Here is a 24,672-nt window from a genome sequence, read left to right on the forward strand (position 1 = left end):
GTTCTTTACATTATGAATACTCGGTTCCCGTATGATACACGAGTGTTTATTATTCCGGTTGCCTTGCACGGCCATTGGTACTCCACTCAACCAATGAGCGAGTTCCAACACAATAATAAACATGAACCGGTACTATTTATTTCCGTATCCGGTTTCTGCGCCCAATTAGGTGAGCACTAACATTAATGTAGCATGGGGAATACAGCGAGGCACACAGTCCCCGCGTTTCCAGCTCACGATTGGTTGGGGTCTAGAACTAATGACCAATAAGAATGCAGTCGTTTTTTCAAGCTAGCTGCCATTCAGGTCCGCCACAGTCCCTCTTGACACGCTCACACATGCAGCCTCACCACCTTCCCCTCGGCTCAGTCAAACGACCGAGGCAACGACGGACAGGTGGGTGAGCGCTGCTTTATCTTTGCAGGCATTAATATCTTGGTAAAACAGACGTTTGGATCTATATGGGCAGATGCATGGAGTAATAATGAGTTTTTCCATGATATTTGCGATTTGTTTTGACTTAGCTAATTTGGTTTCAGGATGTTTTCAGAGTAATTGCGCCCAGCAACCAACTCTCTTTCTGAAATATTCTGCTTTCTGGAAATAGTCCTTCTTTTTCAGTATTATTGAAAGCATAGGTTCTTGGTAAAAAGTTTATCATTTCCCTAGGGGGCATAATGAGAAGTCACCTCTCATTTCCCTATGCCCCGCAGCCCTGCCTCGCTTTGTTCGTTTTTTAGTTGTTAGCTCCTCATAAGGTATATATTTTATGCTTATAATTGCAAGTTCATACCCTCTTCTTTTATTTAGAGCGTGGCCTCTTTCTTCCTGAGCGAGTGCCAGGAGAGGTGAGGCCTTTCCTCCCTTCAATCATGGGTGAGTAGATAATACATGACTGTAATATGATACTTACAGTGTTTGGAAATCAGTCTGTACATACTTAGATCTAGTAAACTTCTGAGAGACCATTGTATATAGACTGTTTGTTTTCTTGTTTCCTCTTTTTTGTGTTCTGATTTCACAGGAGAGCTCTTGGACTGAAGAGATCATACCATCGGTAGGTCCTTTTTCACAATTGCAGTAGTGAACTTCATAGGTCCTGACGAAAGCCCGAAAGGGCTGAAACATGTTGACCACTTTATATCCTTGATGGTTAGTAATATTTTTCAAAATACTATACCCACTCTGCTTTTAGAACATACCGTCCTGATGGTCACCCCTAATAAAATTACTCTTTAGTCATCACGACAGGTATTTTTAACTTTTTCACCACTATTGTTTTCTTTTGGGCACTGCAATTATTCCTATCAGCTCTTTATAACACCTGTCTTCTGTGTGATGGTTTGTTTTTTGCGCGTTTGATGATCCGCACTTTACAACCCTCATTGAATTAATTGAGGAGTTGCCTTACGGGCATCATTCGCAGCTACAAAACCCAGATGATGAGGCTCCACCAATCGGTGTGCTGATGGGTTCTTTCACTCACGAATTGAGATTGTTCTGATTGCTCTCCTGTGTTTTCTCTGATAACCACTAGGTATCAATTACTCTTATCCTTCATAATAAGGATTACCTATTATGATAGCTCATTAGACCTACTGTATCTTCCGTGTTTTTTTGGCAAGTAATTAATCCACTTTTTCGACAATGGTAAAGTGATCTCCAGGGTCACAGATGTGGTATAAATCAATGTAAAACACTTTAAAAACACCATGCTCCTATAACAGCCGTAGAAATCTTGCTAGCGGTGGAGACTGGTGGGGAGAAGTAGTAGTCTACGTTTCGACCCAAAAATGTAGTGCAGGAGAATACACCTTGCTGGGCCGGTCTTCTTCAGGACAAAGGGGGGAGAGAAGGACCGGGGAGGGCAAAATTCCTAGGGGTAAAGTATAAGAATTCTTTAGTCGAAAGACATGGAGGTCTCAACAGAGAGCACTCGAAATGGAGAATATATCTACACATGACTAATTTATTGAGGAGAGAAATTACATCACAGAGGGAAAAAACCGGAGTGAACCTTGATCGGACTAAACATGTCAGTCTAAAGATCGACGTACCGATAGTTTGGATAAAAATTCTAACGTTGAGCTGTGTTGGAGTAGACAAAGGGAGAAAAACTGATAAGGGACTGCATCCTCGACTAAAAAAAGGGGTGGCGGCAAACTGCATCATACCTACCCGCGATTCCAAAGACAGAAGAGGTGGGTGAGGATATCAAAAATGGAACGTCTTAGGCCAGTATTTCTGAAAAAGGGGGGGGGGAATTAATTGAAGTGCTAGGACGTATGAGAGTATAATCATGACATGAAGTGGTAATTGAGGCTCACCTGCCAAAAGGCAGGCACACGTACACATTCGCCGACGTCAAGGATACCAATAGTGCAAAGATTAGACTCAGCTATCCAGAGAGTCTGAAAAAAGGGAAGGAAAACAAAACCACATGGGTCACTGGCTGGAAACCTATTGTTGTAAATACTATCTTCTGACATACTTCAAGATGAAGTCTTACCTCGATCAAATTTCGAGATGCTAAAAAGATTTGTGACGATTGGCTGTGCGCTGCTTGGTCTTGTGGTGTATTCTATAAAAAAGGGGGGCAACGGAATCAAATACTAGATCATAATAAATCCCAGTGTGGTAGTATTTTAGAACTGTTGCCCTAATCCGTCTGGTGCAGTCTACAACATTCTGTCCTGATGATGACCCTTTTCTGATTAATTTTGCATTGTTGGTCAAAACTTCGTCAACTTTTACTATGGACTGTTGATTAATTGGATTGTGGATTTTGACACTTGTATTCGGAGAGTTGTAGTTAACATCATATTGTCCCTATCAGACACATGTATATATTATAAATGTATATTGCGTAGGTGTACCATTTGTTCACTTTGTCACTTTCACTACACCATCACTTAATAGGAGCACCATGTCTTTTTATTATTTGTTTTGATACTGCAAGAATCCTAGTTTTAATTTGTCCACGTGCGTTGTTGTGGTCGAGATGACGTCGCTGAAGCTACTTAGACGGGCCCACTCGCACTGACGTCAGTTCTTTCTTTTTCCGCACCAGAAAGCGCAGATCCAGGAAGAGCAAGTTCCCCAGGTCACTTTTTGACTGAGTTTTTTCGAGACATTTTGTCTCAATTCTTTTGAGTCGATCGATTCCTGGTGTCGGAAGGTTGTCCGGCTTTAAGAACTGTGGGGACTGTCACCGCATGATGTTGGTGACGGACCCACAGTGCCTGGGGCGCGACCACGTCTCCAAGGCGTGCCCCGACTGCCGGGCCATGGCGCCAAAGACTTTGAGGGAGTGGTACCGAAAGTTGCTGGATGTCTGGCAGTCGGCTCCGCGCCGCTCAAGGTCCCGGTGCCGTGGGAGTTTGAGGGACTGGTCGCGGAGCCGTCACCATTGTTCCTCTGGATATAAGTCTTCGCACTCGGGATCAGGTAAGTCGAAGCATTCCAAGAAGAAGTTGAAGAAATGTTGTCGCTCTTCGACTTCCCCTCGCCCGTCTCATGATGCGGCTGAGAGTGGTGCCACCCTCTTGACTCCGGCAGAGCCTGCGATGTCGTTGCCGCCAGCCAACTCTCCCTTTCCCGGTCCGTTGGCGATGCCTGCTCAGGTGCAAGAGTTTCTTGCTGCCATGGCCCGACTCTTTGGGCCGTTTGGCCCCATGGGTGCGCATATGGGCCCCGTGGGCCTGACTAGAAGTCCTGCCCTTCCATCGCCGGCATCTCCGGCTCAGGCGCCATCGGCTTAGGCGCCGCAGTACCCCCCTGGATCCAGGCTCCGATCCCAGGCGACACCGGTTGACCTCATAACACCTCCCCCGGTGTCGACCCCTCCCCGACACCACCTCCGACTTGGTCCGGTGCCACTGCCAACGTCGACCCCAGTTTCAGCCCGGAACCGGACACTGCGCCGGATCGGCGTTGCTCGACGCCAATCCTGACGCCGTTGGGGACTTTTTACCTCTTTGTCCGCCCTCCTTATTTTCAGCCTGTTTCACAGACTTCGGAGGAAGGAGAGGACAGGGAGAGGTCTGAGGACCCTCTCACACAACAGTGTGATTATGATCCGGACTGGGCAGAGAATTTGGGGTATGCTAGTGGTCTTGACACCTCACCTGACCTTGGCATGCTGTCTCCTCCTACCGTGGCTACGTAGGAGGGAGCCAGTTACGCAGTGGTGTTGCTTGGGCGGCCGATGACCTCCACCTCGAACTCCCTACAGTGGCAGTCGGGACCAACCTCCTGACAGAAGTGCTTTAGCCGGTGGCAACCTCTTTTGTAGTGTAGTTCGTATATTCCCAATAGGCTCTGCGCATTGGAATAATATAATCAGCAGTGTAGACGTAGGACTGAGGTCATCTAGGTCGCTACTGACTATATTAGACTTAATTAGTTTTGCCAGCTAGCTCAGAGGTCACTAGAAACTTTCTTGAATGTTCAGGAAAGAGTTCACCTTCCTGATGTAGACAAGAAGGGATTAGTTTCTGACAACCGCAGAAACATGACAACTTTGCTCCCTCAGAATAAAGAGTATATCTCTAGAGTCGTGTGAAAACAATAGACAGCTATTTCACTCAGTCAATCGTGCATGCTTAGTTTCACCAGAGTGTAGAGAAATAGAGAGACGGGCGTTTTCAATAAAAGTTGTTATTTATTGAGCAGTCTTCTTTCTCATGCAAGAGAAATGAGTTGCCACAATTGTAATACTTATCATGAAGTAAAGTGCGTACAGTAAAAGTAGTATTATAAAATAATACTGTAAAAGCATTGATATGGTTTCTTAGCCATATGATACTTTAAAACGGATAAAATATATACATACATAAAAACATTGACTAACGTACTCAACTGGTGCTTCTAAGATACGCCTACCCCGGTGTACCTGACCTAAGCCTAATACGTGGGAAGGAGTAAGTAAGTTGCAGTTTAAGTTAAGTTGGTTTTTGCCAAGAATCTGAATCAAGAATTCTCTTAAGGATTTAGTCAGCTCCGTACCTTGGTTCTAGAATGAAGGAGGTCTTGTATCTCTTTCTCAGGACTCGATCTCCCAGCAACCCGCAAGGGTGACTGGAAACACCGGAGCTGGATTTTCTCGGCTGGAGAAAAAGATAGCGTCTCTCTCAGTGCGTCAAATGGAAGGGTCGGCTTCCTTCGGCTCTCGCATCAGCTGGGCGTCGGGCAAGTAGATAGCCGCTCTGCTCCAAACCACCGTGTGTTTGCTTAAGGCAACGTTGGTATATTTATACCTGAAAGGTGCCGGGTTTGACGTAAGGTTGGACATAAGACGTCACTAAGAACTAACAGTTCTTTCTGGACTCCAGGAGTTCTTGTGCAAATCAAAACAAAAGCAGGGGGATTTCCCGGGCTGCAGGATGCTTGGTGTGTTTAAAGAACGCGTTGTACTTTCTAGGAGTCTATGGGAGTAGCCTTGCCGTATTTGGACTGCATGGGCTATTACTAAATATGGATATGATCCTTATGCCTTTATAAGGATATTATTTGTTATAACCATACAAGGGCATAAATCGGGAATATCGAATTAGGGTCCTAGATAGAGAGACAACACCCACTCCACGTATTAATGTCCATCATTACTAAATACTAAGCAATATTAAACATATAACGATGCATGTGTGTTTTCCAACCCACCCCAAAATACATAAGTTGTATTTGAAATGGTATATGGTAAATACACGAAAAATGAGTATTGGTACTGTACGTTTTTCAAGCAGTTAAATGCATATATATCAGCTGAATGAATTGCGAAAATTACACATGAAATGGCTCTGTATACAGAAAAGAAGATCCAGACCATTTCATCACATATTTATACAATACTGTACATGTGCTAGAGGCTGAGGTAAAATATTGTCTCTAATATCTCTAAAAATAGAAGCTCTGTTCTCTAAGAATAGTTCTACTTTAAGCAGAGTACCAAGTGCCAGAAAAAAGGTAAATATTTTGGAAGTGGAAAAATAATTTCGCTTTCAGGGGAAAAAATTGTTCCAAATGTTTTCAGTAGTTTTGTTTATCAAAAACTGAAGGCCGAATTCAGAGTTCAGGGAACGCTGTGTGCTCGTTGTTTTAAAAGTTTTTCTCGTTGACTGGAGAGAACATCATATCAGACAGGCTTGCGAAAAATTGGTCTACAACATCAGGTGAAAGTTCGACCAAGTTCGAAAATGCTGAAATTGTGCATATGTCAGAATGATTGCTATCATCGATGTCGGGATCAGCAATGCTCACAGAAGGTTGTACCTGTTTGGTGCTGCTTTCCTCTCGTACTTCACCGCCACCTACTCGTAATGGTGAAGTCTCAACGAATGCCGTCATCAGAATAGGTAGCCGCTGGGGACAACACGTTGCATGAGTCGATACCGGACCTAGCAAAGTATCGATATCCATTGGTACTGCTGATGGTAGTGTAAGACAGACGTCTAACCAGCATTCTTCTCTGCATAGCAGACATCGAAGCAAAGGTAAGATGCAATCTTGCCAGATTGGTCTGAATGAAAGAAACCAAGTTGCACTCAGATCTCTTAGCCGGGCTAATCCGAGGACTTTAGTGATTCGGTCCCGGTAGCGTATTGCTAGGATCGTCTCTTCCATTGTTGCTGGAGTTTTGTCTGTGGCTTGGCTTGCCATATCGGAGCAGAAGGATCAAAAATAAAATTCCTGCTACGAGTCCCAAAAGAAGAGGCAGGCCGCCGAAAAAGGAATGGACAACATTCGGGAAAATGCCCAGAACTGTTTCAAAGGGTGCTAACAGTCCCGAAAAAATTGTCTTAAATACATGTGTGATGCCACTGGTATCAGACATGTTTAAGAGTTGACCTAACATTTCTACGAAATGCACGGGGCAATTTGTTGATAATAGGGAATGTATCTCTGCTGCTGTCCTTGCAACTTGCAGATCATACGTCTCTTTGGACGAGGTTAAAGGCACAGTTGTCTGTAAAAGAATAGACTTCATTCTGCTTAAAGTATCAATTCGAATAGAAGAGATATTCAAAGAAGGCCATATTGCCGCCTCCATGTCTGGATTGCTGTTTGGATACAATACTTGCATACAGCAAGTGACCATGGAAGTAACGCTCACGAGATAGGCTTTTCCTGGCACCATGCCACAACAGCTGTGGTCACTTATTAGAACGTAGCTGCTGTTGGAAAGCTGTCTGAAAAATGGCTCTATCTGTGTTGCAGGAGTGCCGTGCAGGTGACATGAAAGGTTATTTGATGAACCTTCGCAGGCTCCATGCAAGTTAATACCTTGACACAGAAGTGTACCGCTTAGTGATTTTTTACAATTGTTACCACTAAGAAATACCTCTTTTTTCCCTTCACTATAACATTTGTGTGTATAAGGTAAATTCCATGTTGACTTGATGTATCCTTTACCCAACCTTTCATACAGGCCTGCTGGTATATATTTTTGGCAATACTTAAACTGGAAAGTTGTTATCGGAATTGTAATTGTTCCGTGTATTATCCATTCAATGACAGGTCTCTCTGACATTGTCAATGGTAATCTCTCAAGTTTTTCAATGCTCAGAATCGTATAGTCTGCTCCTTTTTGTGCCAAACTGATTTGTTTATCAGTAAGGTTAAAGATAGAAAACAATGACGTTATGTTGATTAGACGCCATGGCACGTAGCCTGAACGCAGATTTTGCAACATCCAGCCAAGTTGTACAATAGAACGCAATTATGACTGACCATGTTATAACATTAGCAAGTCCTGCTCTATTATATCAATAGCAGATGATACAATGCTGTCCAGTGACTATATTCTGGAGGACAGAGTCGTTAACCCATTGTCCACTACAGAAAGTGATTTTTCCAAATTTATACGATAAATTTCTCGTATTTTTTCAGCTGTTTCAAATTTGTGTTACTTTCCAAGCTTCGTTGTAAGCAGCGTATATACCGGCGTATATGAAACGTTTTTGACGCTGTTTGCGTGGTCCCAGTATGAAATCACGCAAGTCAGCACCGTCTTTAAGTAAAGTCAAGTGTTGCTTAATTTCAGCCAGTGTGGATTTCTGTAGCTACTCAAGGCATAGTTTCCCTACACTGTATGTTGTAACTATCCCTGGATGTTGTCTCTGGGAGTATCTTGGGTCTGGCCTGTTCTGTTTGAACCCCTGTGTTTTGTTCAGGAATCTATCTTGACAGTTATTTGTGTCTGTGGGCCAGATCAACCATTTTTTCCAATCAGGATTTGTTCTGTTTTGGTGTAAAATATGGGATATGTCTATCTCCACATCTGTAGTGCTATTAGTATCAGGTATGGGCTTTGGAATAGACGGTTTATTTAAGTCTTTTATCTTGGCTAAGTCAAGACAGGTTGTTTGCTGAATGGTGTCATTCAGGAATATTATCTGTTCTGGGATCATGCAGTGTGGTTCTGAAAATCTGGACCCTGTTGTTTTCCCGGTATCGAGGTCCAATACCCGTGTCACAAAACCTCAACTTACCATAACGATTTTGGTGTCTATGAACCGATAATGATTAGGACATCATTCCTATGTATTTGCGTCACAATCGAGGGTTGCCAACACCCCAAAATCGTAGTCTCCGTCCCAATCCCTTAGACTCCATTTTGTGAATGGCATCCATCTTACATCTTGCCCTCATGTTAAGTCAATTAAAGGTCGAGCTTGATCAAAAGGGACACGTCCCCCTTCCCTGACTTCCCCCTGACCTGTCCCAACTGACTCCATTGCCTTAAGCCAAACCTCTTTGGGCAGCTCCTCGCCCAGTGGCCGAATACGATAGCATCAATACATAACATTCCACGAACGATTCACTACATACAGACCATGCTTTCTGCAAACATGCACCTGTCCACGTTCCTTGTTTATGGCCCGTTTTATGACTGGGTTGTACCTTTCTTTATTGGTGTTTCATCGATATCTGATGGGAGTTCCAGATCTAACTGGGTAATCTATCAGCGAACTGGACATCTAAAATATGGGCTTGCTTACATGACTTCGCTCTTTGTATTATTGTAGAAATATGTGTATAGCCATATCATAAACTCAAGAATTCTTGCTTGGAGCCATATATCTTGTATATAAGGAGAAGGCTGGTTCTGTAAAAACGAACAGTCTCCCGAGAACCTACTCTCCGTGTGGTGTACTTCTGGGACACGTGTTACTTGGTAGCTACCAATAAAACTTGATCTTTGACTCTGACTAGAAGACTCAGTGTTTCTGTGGTCCGGAACAAGGGAGAACTCAGAGGTCTTCGGGTGTTACCCCCTGGCACCACCGGGTTCCTAAAAACCCGGCACCTCAGTTGGCGCCCAACTCGGGGCGATATCAAGCGGTGACGGTCCAAGCCAAATGTTCGTGAGGAGCTTCGTGTGAAAATTCCGGAGGACGGCCAGCCACTTCAGCGACCCCTGTATGTCGACGTGGTTCCGAAGGTCTTTGCTGCGAGGTTCCCCGCATCCCGACGGCTACGAAGGACTGCTGCCCTGACTATCGCCTTGTTTTGGACCCAGTGATCCTTGGTAGAGCGAAACGACAGACGAGTCTTCTAGCGACGTCACAGATCTTCAAATACTTCAGTTAAGTATAAGTGGAGCGTCTCCCAGTCCTTAGTTTGTCCTTAGTTTTTGGTATCCTTGAGATACGCTTTGATTTGGTACTTGCAAGCCCCAAAGCCGAAGGACTCGTGTATTCACGAGAAATATCGTAACAGATAATCCTTTGAAGTTTGAAGCTAGACTAGTGAGCGAAGATGCCTGGTTTTAGCAGACTTGGAAACTTGTTTTGTCTTGGTTGTAGTAAGGACTCCCGATTAGAGGATTCTTGTCCGGTTCCTCCAATTGGAACTCCAACGTATGAGCTCTATGTAAAGCACGGCGTAGGTCCTATAACATATAACGAAGTATGGATAAAATACACCCGCAAGGATGGTGTTTTAAAGTGGCCCCAATACGGTAGTTTCGACCCAGAAATATTAGATAACTTAGAGGTCAAACTGTTCAAGGAAAAAGCCCGGCCGGCGATGTTTGACTCTTTCCGCTTATGGCGCAAAGAAGCCAAACAGAAAGGAATAAAATTAGCAAAAAAGAATAAAAGAGGTATGTCGATGGTGCAAGCTGCCGTCGCATACAGAGATAACGAGGAAGAGCAGGAAAGCGAACAGATGCTTAGGAGCAAGAAACTAGCGATAGATAAATGTTACCCGATGCTGCCAAATAAGGGACAAGGTCAAAAGGAAGGATCCGAGAAAGATCCATTAATGTCCCACCTATTAAATTCGCCACCACCCTATGCACACAACGCCACAGCACCTCCGCAACCTTTAGTTGCACCTCTGGTAGCTGTTATACAGGCTCCTTTACCGCACTCACTGGCTACTCTTCAGCTGGCTCCTGTTTCTCTGGCGCAGCCTCCTCAAGGCTCACCGATCACATCTACTTCTCCTACTGTTCCTTCTAAAATTTCGCCTAGCGCACCTTCTAGTCTCTCTGATACTCGTTCTACGAACATTTCCGTTTCTACTTTGCGTGACTCTGTTCTACTACCACCAGTTATTCCTCCACTTTCACCTTCCGTCTGGCATAAAATGGCCAGCATTGTTACTAACCTTCCTTCACCACTTTTTCGGTCGCCTAAAACGACCCCTAAGACGGAACGAAGACAATTACGAAGCCAAATGCCCGATTATCAGGAAAGGGAATCATTGAATAAGCTAGCACGGAATTGGGCTATTGACACAGCGAGATATGATGTAGAGTCTGTCATGAACGTTTTCCGTCAATGGGATGAACCAACACAAAAATACGTCTTTGAGCAGATGTGTGTTTTCCTGTGTGAGGATTTGGAAGATAATGGTCAGAAGAGCAACCAGCAAGAGTTGTGTAGATTACGATTTAAATTCGGGGAGGGTATGATAGTTGGTCTCGACGTTGAAAGAGCAGTAGAGATATTATTATCACATCGAAGTACGGGTGGTAATTCTGTGTCATCATCTGAATGTGGTACATCTAGTAGGAAAAGAGCGAGACAGTACCCCATGAGAGAGGTTCCTCCGGTCTGGAGGGAAGGTGACGCAACTGCAGTTCCACCGGTTCTGCCTCATTTCCAGCGTGTATGGGTACATGTCCCCTGGAAAAGATCCGAAGTTCTAGCACTCAAGCAGGCACTACCCGATCCCCGTAAAAATCCGACTGGGTATTATAAGGAGTTGTCCCACACTGCAAGCTCATGTATAATGAATTTAGCGGATATAGACATGTTGTTTGGGAACGTTGTTCCACATCCTTTATGGAGTAAAATACGTCATACGGATCATGACCAAGAATTAGGTGACTCGTGGGCGAACATTGCGACTACAGATGCTAGACAAGTCGGTGGTTTCAAGCCTGAGCCGTTAATAGCTGAACTTCCTGGTAGAATTATTGCGTACATGAAGACAATTATGCCTGAAGTACGCGTAAACTGGGACAAGCTATCCGCGTGCAAGCAGAAGAAAGACGAGAATGTGTCTGACTTTTTCACGAGATTTGAGGAAACTTTCACTGACCATAGTGGTCAGGATATGGCTACCGAGGGTGGCCAAAGATTGTTTGTAGACAAGTTTGTACACAATCTGCTTCCCGAACTGTGTGCTAAAATAAAAGATTCAGAGAGTGCTTGGGCTGTCTCCACGTCAGCGCAGATTTTAGCAACAGCTCAGTACTACGAAAACAGGCGCAAAGACGAGCTAGATAAGGCAGACAAAAAGACGAAAGATTTGAAAACTAAAGTTCTTCTCCAACAGGCCTATCCGCCTCGTATGGCTAGCCAGCCCAATTATCAACAGAATCAGCAGTATTCTAGAGACGCGCAAGGAAACGAGTTTTCCCATCAGCGTGTTCCGTATGGCCCGAATCAATGTGCGTATTGCAAGGAAGAGGGTCATTTTAAAGGTAATTGTCCGGCTCTTGCGCGACGCTTAAAGGGTGTTTCAGGTGTAAGGGGAAGAGGTGTTCAACATGCCCCTAGAGGTAGGGGCCGTGGACATTTTGCCCAAAAAACAGCTTCTTTTCCGCCTCAGAATTCCATGAATAGCTTTGACCAACAGAATAATGCATCGTCCAGGTCAGCTCAGTACTATGCTGACGACTATTACACCGAACACGACAATGAGGGTAACGATTGCTAGGACAGCCATGGACAAAGAGAGGGAGTTGTTTCAGTTCCAGTAGATCAGTATGGACCTTATGTCGAGGTAATTACCTCAGGAGTGTCAGAGCCATTTCTGCTGGATACTGGTGCTACAAAAAGTTCTATTATGCACTCAAAACTTCCTGGCGCACCTTTGTCTGGCGAAATGAATGTCTCAGTAGGCTTCTCTGGCGCCCCTGTTAGAAACCCGATCTCTAGTCCTATTTCCCTTTCTGTTGGCCCCTGTGAATTAGAAGCACCCCTCATTCTTACAACAGGTTGCGGTGAAAATTTGTTAGGATTGGATTTGCTAAAGAGGTTGTATGCGACTTTGTACTGTTCTCCCTCGGGAGTACAACTTACTTTAGGGAAAAAAGTCATTTCTCCAATGTACTTGTCAAAAGAAGGTATTCCAACCAAATTGTCATCACTTCCTGATATACTGTGGGCTAATGGTTCCAATGATGTAGGTCGTTTGGAGATAGCACCGTATGTCATAACTTTGAAAGCCAAAGTCAGATTGCCACGTATTCCCCAATACAAAATATCTAACGAATGCGAGAGGGCGTTGTTAACGATCGTTTATGATTTGATCGATAAAGATGTTATCGAAGAAACAACAGGTAACGTTTGTAACAGTCCAGTTTTACCGGTCTTAAAACGTACTGATCCTTCACAGCCCCCTGTGTATAGGTTTGTGATTGACCTCCGAGAAGTAAATAAGGTAGTTATCTCGCAGTTTCCAGTCGTCCCCGACATTACTGCTTTATTGACAATGGTTCCAGCTTCAGCAGCCTGGTTCTCGGTGATTGATCTGAAGAACGCCTTCTTCAGCATCCCGATCGCCGAAGAGAGTAGAGACCTTTTCGGCTTCAATTTAGGAGGACAAGGCTTCCGCTTCAAGTGCGCTCCTCAAGGCTACTGCGAAAGCCCATCAATATTCAGTCAGGCTCTGAAAACACAACTAGACACAATTGTGCTGCCAGATGGGTCAACTTTGGTCCAGTACGTAGACGATCTACTGATCGCTGCAGACACTGAAGAGATTTGCAAGGAAGCTACGTTGTCGCTATTGCGTCACTTATGTGACATGAAGCACAAAGTCTCCCTTTCCAAACTGCAATTTTGTCGACAAGAAGTGACCTACCTAGGTCACATCTTGTCAAAGGAGGGAAGGAGACTGACACCAGAAAGAATACAGGCAATTACAGAACTAAGTGCCCCAAGGACACAGAGAGAGGTTTGAGCCTTCTTGGGCATTACATCGTACTGTAGACAATGGATACCGAATTTCTCACTACTAGCCAAACCCTTGCTGGCACTACTCCGCAAAGACACGCCTAATCCTATGCCTTGGTCTGAAGATTGTCAGACGAGTTTCCACGAGTTGCGTGATGCATTGTGTTCGGCTCCTGTGTTGGGAAACCCCAACTACAGTAAGCCTTTTACATTGTATGTCCACGAAAAAGAAGGTTGTGCATTATCAGTCTTAACGCAACACTTTGGGGACAAACAGCGCCCATGCGCGTATTTTTCGGCAACTCTGGATCCTGTGGCTAAGGCACTGCCAAGTTGTCTGAGAGCAACCGCCGCAGCAGCTGTCTGCATTCGACAGTCTGCTGGATTAGTCATGAATAACACTCTGATCGTTATGGTTCCGCATGCAGTAGACATTTTGCTAAATAGGACAAAGACACAACATCTTACTAGCGCTCGACTATCCAGTTACGAACTTACCCTGCTAGCAAGTCACATCCACATAAAGAGGTGTGATACACTCAACCCCGCTATGTTATTACCCATCCCGACAGAGACAGACAAGATTGACAAACATGACTGCTGTTTCAGGACAGAAGAAGAGACAAAAGGGAGAGTAGACTTACAGGACACTCCCCTTCCCGAATGCAATGATACTTTATGGGTTGATGGTTCATGTTTTAAGTTGCCGAATGGTGATACGACTACAGCATATGCCGTAACGACATTACACACCATTGTAGAGACTGCACGTATTTCCCACGATTCTGCACAAGCCGCAGAACTTATAGCGCTTACCAGAGCATGTGTGCTGGCGAAAGGAAAGCGAGTGAATGTGTACACTGACAGCCAATATGCCTTTGGCGTGGCTCACAGTTTTGGGAGATTGTGGCGTGAACGTGGGTTCCTTACGTCCCATGGTGCAAAGATACAACATGGCCAGCTAGTCAGTGAGCTCCTTGAGTCACTCACCTTGCCCCTACAAGTCGCCATTATAAAATGCAGTGCACACAAAAAGATTCAGGATGATGTTGGCTGCGGGAATGCATTCGCAGACGAGGTTGCGAAAGAGACTGCAATGAACACAATGACTCGAATGTATGTTATGGGTCCCGCTAGATGGATTGCTGATGTGGGAATGTGTGAGGACACCATTGAAAGCGTAAAATCGATACAAGCCGAGGCCACTGAGAACGAGGTGAATGAATGGAGAGAAAGCACAGGTAGATTGGATGCGAATGGTTGTTGGGTCGAACTATCAGAACACCAGCGATGGCTATTACCTAATGCATACGTACTTGCAGTAGTAACAATGGCTCACGGAATTGCGCACATCAGTTCGAAAGGAATATGTAAACTATTGGCCCCAGTATGCAGAATAGTAATATCCCAAAATATGCAGAAAACGTGGTCAGAAACTGTATGGTGTGTTTGAAGTACAATCCCGGTAGGGGAACCCCAACTCCAGCTGGTCATTTTGCGCCTCCAACGTACCCGTTCGAGGTTTTTCAGCTCGACTTCATCCACATGGAGAGGTGCAACAATCTGAAGTATGTTCTCGTTGTTGTCTGCGCCTTTTCAAGGTGGGTGGAAGCGTACCCCCTTAAGGACAATACCGCTTTATCAACTGCCAAAGCACTCGTCAAAGAGTTCTTTCCGAGGTTCGGTATGCCTAGAATTGTCTGGAGTGATAACGGAAGTGAATTCGTAGGATGCGTGATGAAGAGAGTGTGTGAGTGTTTAGGCATACACCAGAAATTCCACTCTGCCAATCACCCCCAATCAGCTGGATTAGTAGAGTGCTACAATGGCACTCTAAAACTCAAACTAGCCAAGATCCAAGCCAGTACGGGTCTTAAATGGCCTGACGCCTTGCCTCTAGCACTCTTGTCAACCAGGATGACTGTCCACTCCAGATTAGGACTTAGCCCCCATGAGATCGTGTTTGGCCGCCCAGCCAACGTCTGGGGCGTGCCAAGACCCAAGAAACTAAGCGAGATAGAACACCCCGTACTGCTTGACTATTTGTGCGAATTGACAACTAAATTGCGTGTTTTACACCAACAGGTTCACAGTTCCTCTCCACCAGCCTCTGACGATCCAGGTCACCTCATCGAACACGGCTCGTGGATTTTGGTGCGAAATTTCCAGCGCACCAACAACGGACAGCCGAGGTGGACCGGACCGCACCTAGTGCTGCTTTCAACGAGATCTGCTGTTCGGGTGGAAGGCAAGAAGAACTGGGTACATGGGACCCACTGTAAACGGGTCCCTCTACCCCTTCAATACGACCGGTGGGTCAACAAAGGACTTGCCGACTCTGAGACAGAATCCGTACCTCGCTTCATCCCTTTCAGCGATGCACGTTTGAAAGAAACTAGTACCGAAAAGGAGAGTGATCATATTTTACAAGGACTTGTGTCACCGTCTATGCAATTGGACACTACCGAACCTGAGACGTTGTTTGAAGACCACACCATACCTGGGAAACGACGGTACGACCTACGGTCTAAACAAAGAGACTAATAAACGCTTGATCTAATGTGATTTCCCTTTTTCCCTAAGAACTATTTTTGGATTTTTCAGCTCTCTCGTCCCAGGGGAACTAGCTCATTTTTGATTTTCGAACCGCCATCCGGTTCTGCTGCTAGGGTCGCGGTTGAAGTCTGGGGAGTGCAACTGGGAAGTTCTAGGTCCACGGTTCTGATTGGTCCACGGGAGTTACCCCGGACTGAGCAGAGCGCGCTCCCTGGGAGAATCAATCAACCACCGCGGGCAGCAACTAGAGGATGGAGTTTCCGAGGGTAGAGAGACCCATCAGACTCACGAACTTCGAAAAACAGTTATGCACGATACTGTCCAAAAGAAGATTCCTGATGCTATGTGTTTTAATGTTATGTAGCATACTTGTGTTTTTTACTGGTTATACTCTATTCGTATTTAAAATTACCTTTTCGAATGACACCCAGCCACCACCTCCTCCCACTATTTCTCCACACTACTTTCACCCTCTACCTGAACACGAGTCTGCCCGAAGACTCGAATTTGTAAACAACTCTTTCATTCAGCTCCTACACCAACACCAGTCCATAATGAACACATCAAACTGTTGGATATGCGGACTTATGCCACACACAACCGATAAGGGGATCCCATACTTCATTTAGCCATTCAGCTACTATGGTTCTCTGTGGGCTTTCCAGACCATGTTCCTATTCGCCCTAGAACCATACCCGACCCGTTCCACTGCGAGCAATTCCAGTAACAAGGCACTAATTGCAGGGATAAGAAATATGAGTAGGGATATCGACACATATCTGACAATCCCCAAAGATGAACTCAGTCCCTACACCCGTTGGAACGTGACTAAACATGGGGTTTACCTGGTCAGGAGCCAGGCAGCAAAGAAATCCCGCCCAGTTTGGATAGTGCCCCACCGAGGTCACTTATGCTTACAGGGTATTGGTAGGGACCCCACAGCACAGTTAGGAAAGAGCATTTGCACGGAAACATATGTATTTGCTTCCCGAACTTCTCCTATACTCTTGGCAGCCAAAGGCACGTATTTCGTTTGCCACGACCAAGCCTACACGTGGTTGCCCCCTGATTTCTCAGGTACATGTTTTATCTCATTTCTGCTGCCTCCCACCTACACGGCCAGAGCAGATTACCATCGGACAAGGACAGCTAGGGGTGTCATGAGTAAAGACGACACCGCGGGTCAGGAATTCGCTGACTTCGCAAAGGGTTTTCTGCCATTTTGGGGGCCTATGGTGAACAGCAGAAATATTCGCCAGTTATCGAGGATAGTTGAATCCGCCGTGATTACTACGGCCGGAGCCCTTGGCAATCTGACAACCGAGCTTCAGTCGGATCGACTTATGACGCTTCAGAACCGAATTGCCTTAGACATCATACTCGCCGATCGTGGTGGTGTGTGTAGAGTCATCCAATCCAGCTGTTGCATATTCATCCCTGATAACGCACCGACAGTATACCAGGCCATCTCCAAACCACACGAAATATCTGGTTCCCTTCACGTTGAGAAAGGGGATTGGTCCCTGCTGGGGTGGTCCTGGGAGCTGATAACTGCCTGGGGATGGAAAACCTTGATCTTCATTGGGATGATCTTGGCACTTCTGTTCATGTTTTGCCTGTGTATACAGTGTGCTCCTGCACTATGTGGCCTCTGTGCTACCTCGTGTGTACGGAAGCCTGTGTCACAGGACGAGCTGAGTAACAGAATGATGCTACAGCAACATCTCCACGAATTTCTTCATACCGATTTGGACTCAGATTAGCATGAGTTATTGCCTTATATGAGGGCAAAAGGAGAGTCTGTGGTTCTGAAAATCTGGACCCTGTTGTTTTCCCGGTATCGAGGTCCAATACCCGTGTCACAAAACCTCAACGTACCATAACGATTTTGGTGTCTATGAACCGATAATGATTAGGACATCATTCCTATGTATTTGCGTCACAATCGAGGGTTGCCAACACCCCAAAATCGTAGTCTCCGTCCCAATCCCTTAGACTCCATTTTGTGAACGGCATCCATCTTACATCTTGCCCTCATGTTAAGTCAATTAAAGGTCGAGCTTGATCAAAAGGGACACGTCCACCTTCCCTGACTTCCCCCTGACCTGTCCCAACTGACTCCATTGCCTTAAGCCAAACCTGTTTGGGCAGCTCCTCGCCCAGTGGCCGAATACGATAGCATCAATACATAACATTCCACGAACGATTCACTACATACAGACCATGCTTTCTGCAAACATGCACCTGTCCACGTTCCTTGTTTATGGCCAGTTTTATGACTGGGTTGTACCTTTCTTTATTGGTGTTTCATCGATATCTGATGGGAGTTCCAGATCTAACTGGGTAATCTATCAGCGAACTGGACATCTAAAATATGGGCTTGCATACATGACTTCGCTCTTTGTATTATTGTAGAAATATGTGTATAGCCATATCATAAACTCAAGAATTCTTGCTTGGAGCCATATATCTTGTATATAAGGAGAAGGCTGGTTCTGTAAAAACGAACAGTCTCCCAAGAACCTACTCTCCGTGTGGTGTACTTCTGGGACACGTGTTACTTGGTAGCTACCAATAAAACTTGATCTTTGACTCTGACTAGAAGACTCAGTGTTTCTGTGGTCCGGAACAAGGGAGAACTCAGAGGCCTTCGGGTGTTACCCCCTGGCACCACCGGGTTCCTAAAAACCCGGCACCTCAGCAGGCTCTAAATAATGCTTCTAGACCTTGTACCTGCCAGTCTTTTGAACCCCAAATGGTTTTTGTTTCAATGTTGTTTTTCCAAAATTCAAAACCAAATGTAGACATTTTGTCATAAAATGTTTCAGAATAAATCAATTTAGTATTTGTCAACATTGTTTTCATTCCTGTATTATTTAACATTTTAAAATAAAACGTTTTTGGATCACTGTTGTTAAACCCTGAGAAGTATTGGAATTTCTCATAAAATGTTTTCGAGCTGCCTTTTGGCGGAGTTGGACAATGTTCCCATTGGTTATAATTAAAAACATTTCTAGGTTGAGCAGATTTACGCAAATAGTGATGACCATAGTGGTTAAAACAGTACATTTATTCATAGTTCGACGAACCCTGTAAGTCATCATGTTCCGTGAATTTAGCTGACGTTACTAAATCTGACATCATATTATTAATATTTTCAAAGTCCCAATCACCAGAGAAAGTACTTGGTGTCACAAAGTCACTTAAGGAAACCTTAAACTGGTGTGGATATTTCAAGAGCTCAGTCGGGCCATAGATTTCATAATCCGTTCTGCCCCATGCTACCCCACCGGGTATTGGATTGGCTGTGATGTTCACTGATGACAGTTCTCTTTTCTCGATGTGAGAGGAACTGTGAGGCTTTAGGACCAAGTTGATGTTCTGACTTGCTGTGTCCATTGTACTATATTTTCCTTCAATGAATTTTCCCAAACATAAAACCATGATGAGCCAAAGCAGGAGGAAAAGTACACCTAACACAATCCAAAATTCAATCCATGGTGAAATCAGATATGTTTCTTTTAGTTGGTAAAAAAGTTCAGTTATTTTTTCTTTGAAAGTTTTTGTTGCTGGAGTTTCTTCATGCTCGCTTGGTTCTTCAGAAAAGTCATCGAAATTGATGAAGTAGCCAGATGCAGTTCTGTCAATTGTTGGAATTGCTTCTGGATTTTCATTTGTCTTTGGATCTTTCTTTGTTTCATTAGCATAGTCTGATGCTACATCGTTGTAGACAGGTGTTTCTTGACGAACTGCTGCAATTTGGGTTTCAAGAGGCACAAGTTCCATGGCTTTGTTGCATATTCCTTTTTTATTCACTGCATGTTTATCAAATGTGATTAGTCTCTCAGTTTGAACCTCTTGGATTGTATCAAGATTTGGTCTTCTGCTATTTCTTGGGAGTCCACTGGGCCTACTACTTATTATTGGCCACATGATTGTGGTTTTACCAGGTCGATGGATACAACTCTGTTCCCCTTTTTACCAGCAAGGGGCGGTAGTACTACTGATCTTGTTCCGCTGATAGCTAAGACAGGTACTGCTTTTCTGTAAGAAGGCCCAAATTCCTTCTTCACCGCGATCTTTTCTCTGACTAGATCCCCAATCTTTGGAATCCAGACAGGTCTTGCTGGGACAGGTGGTTTTTCTTCAGTGGTCGTTGGCTTTAACTTTATGTTACTTAGACTTCTTCTTGTTTCATTTAAGTCTTGTAAAACAGCCAAACGGTCTTTGATATCAAAGGCTTTTTCTTCTACCACTGAAGTCTGACAATCTAAGTCCTGAATGTGCATTCTAGTACCGAACAATAGTTCGTAAGGAGTGATACCTTTTAGAGAATTTCTTGGCAGATTGTTAAGACTACGTTGGACACTTGTTAGATGTTTGACCCACCCATCACCCGAACCTAATACCCTTGCCGTTATAGATTGCTTTATGTCACGGTTTTTTCTTTCCACTACCGCATTACCCTCAGGATGGAAGGGGGAAGAGTACCGCAATGCAATGCCCATGCTGGCCATGGCCTCCTTGTAAGCCCGAGAGCTAAACGCAGGACCCTGGTCAGAATGTAGCATGCCAATTGCGTATGTGCCGATAAAGACTTGCAAATCTTTTATAACAGTTCTGGCGTCAGCCGAGCGCTGGGGCCACATCCAAATGAATCTCGTGCAGGAATCCACTGCGACCATGATATATTTATAGTTGCCATCCCTTTGTAAGGGACCACAGTGGTCCAGGTAAACACACGCTAATGGTTTATCTGAGATTAGAAGGGGAGTCTGTGCTGGTCGTTTCACTGTTGATACTTTCATTCTTTGGCATATTTCACATTCTAGAACATAGTTCCTAGTTTGTTTTCTCATGCGCGGCCACCAATACCTCTGTTTTAATAATGATACTGTGGGGGAAACACCAGCATGTGCAGAAGCGAGCCCTTCGTGTGCCGCTAGAATTAGTCCTAACCTGTGTTCCATGTTTGGAATTGCCCTATCCCCCACTCCAGGGATTCGAGCAAAAGGAACATTATTCGCATCAGTTATGTATGAGTCCTTTACTGGAAAGCCTTTCGGGAGTGTTTTTCTATCATCTTTTACTGAAGCACTGACAGCTTGCATTATATCGCTGTCTATTTTTGTTTTTGACCAGGTGATAGCAGCTACAGAAGCCGTTTGCACAGCTGCCTTCGCGGCTTCATCAGCCAATGAATTCCCCGCAACGTGAACGCCATCACGTTGATGACTCAGTGTATGTATCACGTGAGTCTTTTGTAGTTCTTTCTGTAAAAGAACTACTTGTTCCCAAAGCGTTTTATGCTTGATTGTGCCACCTTTTGCATCTTTGAAGCCGTTTTGAACCCAGTTCTGCAAGTATTCATTGTAAGACTAAACGCAGTAATATGAATCGCACACCATTAGTGTGGGGAATTCGCGATCGGTATTTTCAAGCGCCATCTTGAATGCCAGTAGTTCAGCTCGCTGAGCTGTACAATCTCCTAGAGATTGGGTTTTAGTGACCAGTGGTCTAAATTTTTCTTCGTGCCAACGACCTTTAACGATCGCGCACGCAGCACTATATGCATGTTTACCACCAACTGCGGGTTATGCTGATCCGTCTGTATATATTATATAGCCGTAATGTTCCAGAGGCAGGATTTTGGTCGGCAGAGGACATTCATATTCATATTGGAGGAATTCTTGGGTTTTTAAATTAGGATCAAATTCGTATACTACGTCTGTTGAAGCAAGAGAATTAACCCATTGTATCCATCTCGGATGTAGAGCTTTAGCATTTGGAATGCTTGCTCTTGTTACTGCTTCTAGGACAGGTACTGGTGTGACGATTACTATTCGTTTACCTTGTGCCAGGGCTCTTTCTTTTGCTACAGCAGTTTGAACCGCAGTTTAAATTTTTTCAGTAGAACTGAATTTCATTTCAGCTTGTGTGTACAAGTGTGATTTGTAAGCTATTGGTACCGTTTCTCACTCATTAGAGGTCAGGTACGTGAATCCGCATCTTCCTGGGATGACTCGGATTACAAGGTTGCGTACGTTTTCGCGTATTTGCAATTTTGTTTTAGCTAACATGTCTGTCTGTAATGATCTTAAAATTTCTGTGTGTTTCTGAGTCCAATTAATTGGTTTGAAATCAGGTTTTATTAATTCATAGAGAGGTTTAACCCTCTCTGCATAATATAGAATGCATTTTCTTCCAAAATTCAGGAAACCTAGTATTGATTATAAGTTCTTCAGCGTTTTTGGTGCTTGGAGTACAGCACACTTCTCTAAGAAGTTGTCTGCTAGGCTTTTGCCTTCACTTGATAATTCATATCCTAAAAACAGGACAGTTAGATGAGCAATTTGTGACTTTTTAAAGTTGAATTTATACCCTTCAGATGCGAACCCAAGTATTATGGTGTTCACTCTTTTCAAGTGTGTCTCCAGGTCATCATCTGTGAGATAATGTCATCGACATAGGATAATGCCTCATCATCATATATTTGTAGTAACTCTGTTACTCTTGCTGAGAATAATCCTGAGCTATTCTTGAATCCCTGTGGGAGTCGACAGAATTGTTTTTGCGACCCCATTGTTGAGAAAGCGGTCAAATACCTGCTTTCAGGTGCTATGTTTTGACAAAAGAATCCATTAGAGATATCTAATGTCGTTTTATATTTTTTACGCACGGTGTTATTCATTAGTGCTGCACTGTGTGAGTTTTGTACTGCAAATGTTTTGCAACAAGAGTTTAAGTGTCTGTAGTCCAAAACTAGACGATATGAATCGTCTGGCTTGGAGACAGGAAACAAAGGATTGTTCATTTGTGAGGTGCATGTTTCAATCACCCCCTGATATTCAAGTTAATCTAAGATCTCCCTGACTTGCTTTTTAGCTTCTTGTTTAACTGGATACTGCCTTTGTGCAGTCGGTTGATTTTTTAACTGGATTTTGTGGGGAGGAGAATCCTCATCCCATCCTAAATGATTTTTGTACAATGCAGGTGGCTTGGGCCACTGCCCATTTTCTTGCAAATGTGTATTTTTTATGAATTGGAATATGATTTGAGAAGGCAGGCATAATCATTTCTTCGCCATGAGGGCACTCCCTGACAAACTCTGGTGGCCAGTCTTTTTTTCAGCTAACAGGATGTCATAGCCTTTAGATAAGTTATCCCAAAAGAGAACCCTTACTTTCCTAGTTTTATCCCCCTCTATACGCAATGTTATTTCATATAATTAATGGGGTTTGCTAACTCTGGTGTCTGCAGTTTCCACTTGAATGTATTCATTCGTGTCCACTGTCTCCAGAAGATTCATCAGGATCTTGCGAGCTATAGTTACTTCTGCTGCGCTGTCTAGCATTGTCTGGGCCCACTCACCGTTTTTCAGTTGTGTCCTCAGTATCCTCGGCATGTTTTATTTTAATACTAGCTACCTTCTTCTTTGGATATTGTAATTTTTTACTTTGATGAGCAGGTTCCTTGTCTTTGGACTTGGCGTGCTCTTCCTTGTGTTCTGACCGTCCTCTTCTTTCCGATTTCTGTGAGTAAGTCTGAAAAGATCGAGAGGGACGCGTATCAATATCTTGATATCTATCAGGTTTTCTCAATTTATCCTTATCTCTAAGGTTGTATCTTTTCTCAGAGGCCTCCATTTGGGGAGACTTGCCTCCTTGTTCTGGAGATCTATCTCTTCGTTGAGGAGACCTTCCTCTGGACTGAAATCTTTTTTCTCTGGGAGTGGATTGTTTATTACCCTCCCAACTCTTTTTTGGAGTGTTTAGATTATTTTTAATGAAGGTTTTTTCAGGATTTTCAGTTAGTTGGGGTTTTATTGGTTTCCCACCCAAACTATCTCTACCTAGTTCTTCATAGGAGTTTCTATGATTCTGGCAAGTTCAAATGGTTGTTCTGCTATATCTGTTGCTTTCAATTTCTGCAGGTACGTTATATCGTCACTTGCCAATTGAACTAATTCTCTATATGCCTTCGTTAATTCTTTTAGTTTAACTAAGAGTTCTTCGTTTGACATTTTATCAATGTCGGGATGTGGTGTGTAGCTGGCTAGAACCGGCCATGTGGCTCCTGGTCTACCTAGTGGACCGAGCCTGGTGATGTGATTTAGATGTTTAGGGCGCCTTTAAACCAGAGCATGTGCTCTTGGTAACTTAGTGGGATTTCAACGTCCTCGAAAGGAGCGTATTCATCCGGAGGTTCCTCTATTTTGTAATAGTGGAATTCGTGTGTCACAGCGTGTGCTGCTGGAAATTGTATCCATGAATAGAATACCTCTGTCTGCCGATATTCATGAGCCTCTACCACGAATATGACTGTACCACCTTGTGATGATACTCCATTTGAAGTTTTTTAGTTATAGTTTTCTTACATTTACCGAAATGATTATAGCATTCGGGTTGTTTTCTTGGAGACTTGTGTCATCCGCTAGGAGTTGAGCTGCTAATTTAGCTCTCTCCCTTTCCTCTTCACTATCCGACATTTTACTGATAGAAAGCTTTTTGTTGCAGATCAAGTTTTAAGGAAACAAAGATTAGGTGCACAATATTTTGGAACACTGTATCCTTCAACGTTGACTAAACCAAAAACTAATACATAGGAATCTCGTCCTACTAAGTTCCGGCGGATATTAACCTTTTACCCACTCCAGACGTCTTTTGGAGTGTTTACGGGAAAAGGGGTCTGTGTGAAAAAG

At 44.1% G+C, this 24,672-nt stretch overlaps 1 long non-coding RNA gene across 1 annotated transcript in view; it reads left to right on the forward strand.

Annotated features, from left to right (window-relative positions):
- The first annotated feature begins 363 nt into the window (after positions 1–363).
- LOC144817980 (uncharacterized) overlaps positions 364–24,672 on the forward strand; it is a 347,207-nt gene continuing 322,898 nt past the window's right edge. The window contains exons 1-3 of the long non-coding RNA XR_013607013.1: positions 364–396; positions 811–876; positions 1,025–1,057. This is a non-coding gene — a long non-coding RNA (uncharacterized LOC144817980). The remainder of the gene's footprint in view (positions 397–810; positions 877–1,024; positions 1,058–24,672) is intronic.

The sequence above is a fragment of the Lissotriton helveticus genome, chromosome 2_1, assembly GCF_964261635.1.
Source record: "Lissotriton helveticus chromosome 2_1, aLisHel1.1, whole genome shotgun sequence".
NCBI lineage: Eukaryota > Metazoa > Chordata > Amphibia > Caudata > Salamandridae > Lissotriton > Lissotriton helveticus.